This window comes from Manacus vitellinus, unplaced genomic scaffold, assembly GCF_001715985.3.
Source record: "Manacus vitellinus isolate BGI_N305 unplaced genomic scaffold, ASM171598v3 scaffold_16_pilon, whole genome shotgun sequence".
Classification (NCBI taxonomy): Eukaryota; Metazoa; Chordata; class Aves; order Passeriformes; family Pipridae; genus Manacus; species Manacus vitellinus.
In genome coordinates, this window is record NW_021939189.1 from 13,742,460 (window position 1) to 13,748,459 (window position 6,000).

Sequence of the window (6,000 nt, forward strand, 5' to 3'; positions counted from 1 at the left end):
CTTTTATGCTCTGTAGCAGAACATAATCTTCCAGGTGAAGAGGAACTGGATGCAAGTGCTGACACACCTACGCAAATGAAATATTCATGATGAGCAGAAGAGTATTTGGCTGTTTCAGGCTCTGGGGTTCTGGTTCTAAACACCAAACTGGATTTCTTACTGACAACAGCAGGGACACGAACAACAAATGCAGCCCAGTGATGCAGGCTGGGATGAACAGGAGCAGAATGGAGAGATTTGCACTTGCTCCCGTTATAACTGCAGGGCCCTGCATTTTGGTGACAAGATTGTTCCTTTTCCCAAATCTGCCTTGTCAACAGAATGCCTCTCTGTTGGAAGTAAGTGCCTTTTTAGCTCTCTTTAACAGAAGTGAGGTGGAGTTGTCTTCCTGAGATGGAGATCTAACATGTAAAGTGACAGTCTTTTGGAGTCCCAGTGCTCAAATATAGAGGAATATATTCAGCTCAATTTTATTTCTAGTTTGCAATAAGTAAAATAAAAATTGTGAAGGAGGAGTCACTGATTTGTTTCAATTTACGTCACCTTTGTTTAAAACAGGATGAGGAAATTATTTCTTTTAGGAAAAAACTGTATACTTTCAGAGCAGACCAATGAACATTGAACAAAACTGTCTGGTAGGAGGGCCTAAGGGACTGATTTTGGTCCATGGATGACATGTAAAACTCTTTCCTTTTTTTCTCATTTAACTTCACACAGTATTTCAGGCAGGAAGTGGCATAAGATTTCCAGCTGCAGTAAAATGAATTATCCCTCTGTAGCTTTGGGAACAAGCTAGGAGACAGCACTTGTATATGTTACAGCAGCCCTTTAAGGGTACCCTCCATTAGAAATGTTGCATCTTACACAGTAGGAGGAATTTCCATCATCAGTGAAAGGTATTTCTCCTTTACTTCAACACTGCCATGTTCTCAAATCCTCTGACTGTCTGTACTGGAGGACCATGTGCTTTTTTATTAATTTTCAATGTGAGATAAACTAATTCCTCTGCTTTTTCCAAAAATACCAGCTACCACTACAACAAAACAATCATACAATTGTCATAACAACCTGGTAATATTACAGTGGCCACTTTGAAGAGTGGTCTGAAGAGTATTTGCCAAACCTTTTGATCCCTAGTAATCAGAACAGAAGTGCCCAAAATCCAGAGATTAAAGGATTAGGCCTCAAGAAAGACTTGTGGTATTTCAAGAAAATGTGACTGATGCTCACCACTTATTTTTTACAGTGCTGATGAGATTTAGTGTTTAAGGTCCTTTCCTGTTCAGACATAAAAGCTGCTGTAATCAGAGTATTACTAGGGAAAACTACTCTGGTTGGGGATTCAATATGTTTAAATTGTTGAGCCAAGGTTATTGTTTGGATTAGGTTAGGAGGGATGACACTGAAATAAGTAAGCCCCAATAGTGCAGTGAAGCAGAGAAGAACAAAGAAAAATGTTTGTATTTTTAAATAGGAATCTGGATAGCCCAAGTATGCTGGTTATAGCTATATAAAAAAATAACTTAGACCAGCCTAGAAACAAGGTATTGTATATGTCTACACAGCTACTAGAAACAAAATAAACATTTCCATGGCACTGAAATCCATATGAAAGCAAAACTGGAGACACTGGAGATGGAAGAGACTTAATAGGTCAGCTTGCCCATCCCCCAGCCCTGTTGTCCCTCAAAATCTGTGGGCCTGGTTCCCACACACCTTCTGCCACACAGAAGTTGGCACAAGCACTAACATCCATCAGGGTCATTCTGCTAGGAAACAAGAGATACCAGGTCATACTGGTGGTAAACCAGCTTAGGGTTATCTGTCAGTAAGGGCTAAAGATCTTGCACAGACTTCATAGATCCAAACAGCAGCTTTTTCACAGGACATTCATGGCTATGAATAATACTTGGTCTTCTTTGTATTTTAGGGAGTCATTGAGATGCATGAGAAAATATCAGCACAAAAAAACAGTCCAATTTACAATCATGCCATTTCAAACACCATTGGATTATTATTACTGATTAGGGGGAAAAATCCAACAGCTGTCTGAGGAATTCCCTTCAATGTCTGGATTATTGATTTAATACCTACATATTGTCTAGATCCTACCATTCCACTAATGTTTGAAAATGCTGTACATGAGTTTACATTATTTTTGTCCTGTGATTGCACAATAATAATGTATTTTAGCCTGATTTTTAGGTGAATTTGTTAGCTGTTATACATGCCACACAACAGGAGTATGAAATAGCAATTGCATCTTTTAAAGTAAAAACCAAGATGAGTATTTAAAGCTAAAAAAAAAAATAAAATCCAGGTTTTCAGACAGCTGCTAAGTATTAAATTCCACTTACAATTCATTCCAAAATTCTGCTGTTCCTTCTCTCCCCTCCAGAAAATTGGAACTAGAAAAAGGAAGGAGAAATTTAAGGTAGAGAAACTATTCAAGTGTGAAGAGGCTGTAATGGTTACAGTTGCTCAGGTTACAGTGATATGCTTTGGATTTAAGTTTTGACATCCTCTCTAGCACATTTAGAATAAATAAGTAAACAAACAACTGCCTGGGAGCTTTAAATTATTTGCCTTCATCTGCTAGTGCTGCCTGTCTCTGGTTTACTTCCTCCTGGCTGGGCTGAGCCTGCCCAGGCTGTGGGGTTTGTTCTGTGCATGCCCTGCTCCCTGGGGCAACACACACCTCCTGCAAGGGTGCAGGGCACTGCTGCAGAGCCCTGTGCCTACAAACAGGGGTGCTGACCGAGAAAAGTACCTGTGTTCAGGCCTGGGAGTGTAAAGGTGGGGCGGGAAATGCTCCCTCGGTGACCGCTTGACCCGGAGCAGGGTAATCTGAGCAGCACAGATGGGCCTGGGCAAACAACCTCGTTGACAAGGGAGAATGAAACACTTTGTGTCATGTTGCCTCAGTGAAGCATCCCTCTTTCCTAGGATGGAGGTATGGCAGGCAGCAACAAGTCCTGTAAAAGGTTTTTTCTTCCGGAGGTGGAATCAACAGAGGAAATACAGATAAATGAGAGGCCTGTAGTAACAGAATTTTAATTGACTTTAGCTCTACCACACACTGAAGACAATATATGGCTCTTAACATGATTCTTGGTCTAAAAATGGTAAGCATTTGTGCATCAATATGATGCTTTTTATTTGTTTACAGTGGGCCTTACAAAAAAATCAAAGAGAACAAAAGCTTGAGCCAGCATATCAGCTGTTGTCTCTTTGGTCTGATACATTTGCAATGATTTTTATGGAAGAAAACAATGTGCCAAACCACTACTGTTCCCCTGTTCCTGACAAGTAATGTGATATACAGTGAAATCCTGTCCTGTACTACAGTGTTGGCTGTTGACAGTATATGAGGTCTCTACTAAATATCACAACTTTTATGAGAAGAGCAGAAAATTCTGCATAATGAATCTTTAAGCCAATAAGAAGTTATTATGAACAAAAAATGTGTCTAGAAGTGTAGAGATAATAGCTTCATACTAAAATCTCATGTTTTTATATTTTTATTGGGGGAGGAAACAGAGATCACACAAAAATTTGTGCCTATAGAAGGAAGAAGGCCATAGGAAAAAACTAAATAACACATGTGCTTTGGTCTAATCAAAGTTAAACACTGTATATTGACTCTGAGCAATCTTCTGCACTAACTACTGTAACAGCTCAGCAGCCACACACATCCCTCTGTCCCAACCACTCCTGCCAGCTGTACTGATCAAGCTCTTCTGTTCTGTGATCTACCTCCTCCTTTGCTGGAAGAGAAACAAAGGCAACACAGTGAACAATTTCGTTTTGAGTCTAACATTTCTGTTAGGGTACTTCAATTCTGGGATCCTATGATCCTCAGAAAACAAAAATTGAAACACTTGAAAAATACTGCTCTAATCACAGAGGTCCCAAGCAATAGGTCCCAATACAGCTCATTATGGTCATAAACACTGATGTGGTTAAAACCTGCACCTAACCTACTGTACACCTCAAAGCAACAAAAACATTTTCATTTTACAGTCATGATGTTTGAGTCAATTTTATAAAATATTTGAATGGAAAATGGAAATCTGTTAACAAATATTATTGGCTAAATCTTATACCATACCAATGCTATGCTTTCAAATGCTTTTCTTTTTTTTCCAGATAAATACTGATATACATTTTCCTGTCTCCTTATGTATCTTGCCATTGGTTGTTGTCTCTAATATAAGCCTATTCTCTACCCAGTTACAAACTATGTATTAGAGAATTAACCACATCAGGTCACATCAGGTCAACTTTAAAGTGATAAAACCTTAATGGAGTAAGGGATCAAGAAAGTAACAAAATCTCTTATTTCTGTTTTCAGCATCTCTGGAGAAATACTTTAACGTTCACTAAGAAATACTTATCCAAACATACTAATCTTTTCATATTATTTCAAATATAGGTACTTGAATTCTAAATCCAGTTGATATAATATTTCAATAAAATAAATAATATTAAATACACCATGTTGTGGATCTTAGAAATATTGTGCAAATCTGCAATCCTAATATATACATGTTATTATTCCCAGAAGGCTCTAAAGAAAAAGAACCTTGTGTTCCTGTGTTTGTTAACATATTTAATCATTTATGATATAATAAATTACCCCTCTTTTGTTTATTAAGACTTAGATAAAAGCTGGCTAGAAAACCAGTGGCTCTAATCTCTCTAATCTCAACCAGTGATTTTGTTGCCTCAGTATCTAACTAGTAGAGATCCTGTAGCTAATACTTTTGGCATTTTGGCTCTTATAGCTATATTGTACAAGAACTTTTAAAACAGTAAAATTATTACAAAGATCATATTTTAGTTCTGCAAAAAGAAATAGTATTTTTGGGGAAAAAAAGTTGCTGTTTGGAAAGAGCATCTTTCTCCTCATAGCTTTCATCCTGCCAACCTCGTTTCCCTTCTCTAGTTCCTCTGTTTCTCTTAAAAACCCCCAGAACCTCACTAGAGGAGTTTTTAAAACACAGCTTTGGTTATGATGTGTTAACATCTCATGGAATCTACAACATAATCTATCTTTTCCCCTGTGGAGGTTATATTTCTACTACTGACCTCGCCTTTCTTGTTTCTCTAATCCAAAGGCATAACCAATGGAGTTAAATTCTGATTTTTTTTTTTTGAAAGGTCACCATTAACCTCCTTTTTTGTTAGTAAAAATCCAAAAGTTATCGAAACAGATGGACTTCTTGATAGACAATTTTTTTCAACATCTCCATAATGCGTCTCACAGGCTCAGTCTTTTCCTCCTTTGTGTCAATACCTTTGTATCAACATTAGTGTTAAGAACTTCAGTTTTCTATATTGATATTTCTATTTTTTGTCTCCCACTAATCACATTTGTCTTGTCTTTCATTTCACCTCCATTTATCTCATTATGCTGCCTGTCTCAGTGCTCAAAATCTCCAAGCATTTCTTCTGTTTTGAAACTAATACTTCAGCAGAAATCCTCCAGCTAGGCACAGACCTTCTACTTCCAGCCAGCTAAGCCCTTCTGATTTCCCTTGTGCAAATCTCTTAATTAAAATCATATAGAGCCCATGTAACTCACTATAGAACTATGTTATCCTTGCTCTCTAGATACCTGGCAATCCATGTGGGTGCAGGACAGTGGGGCTGTTGTCACACAGAGGGTCACCATCCATTAGAAACCTGGGAAAGGAGATTGGAGTGAATGAGCAGGTGAGTGGGTAAGTAATCTACAATCTTCTTGTGGTGCCAAGCAACAGGACAAGAGGCAATGGGCAAAAACTGATGGCCGGGAAGTTCCACCCGAGCATGAGGAAGAACTTCTTTACTGTGCAGGTGACTGAGCACTGGCACAGTTTGCCCAGAGAGGGTGTGGTGTCTCCCTCGGTGGAGATATTCTGCAACAATCTTGATGCAATCCTGTGCCATGTGCTCTGCGATGACCCTGCCTGGGCAGGGAGGTCGGACCAGATGGTCCCACTGTGGTCCCTTCCA

At 38.7% G+C, this 6,000-nt stretch overlaps 2 protein-coding genes across 2 annotated transcripts in view; one reads left to right on the forward strand and one right to left on the reverse strand.

Annotated features, from left to right (window-relative positions):
• Nucleotides 1-2,410, reverse strand: part of RFX7 (regulatory factor X7) — a 71,520-nt gene extending 69,110 nt beyond the window's left edge. Inside the window, exon 1 of the mRNA XM_018069783.2 lies at nt 2,358-2,410. The gene's annotated coding sequence lies outside the window, so the exon portion shown is untranslated. The remainder of the gene's footprint in view (nt 1-2,357) is intronic.
• The window catches only part of TEX9 (testis expressed 9), a 46,061-nt gene that overhangs the window by 15,124 nt on the left and 24,937 nt on the right, over nt 1-6,000 (forward strand). The window lies entirely within an intron of this gene.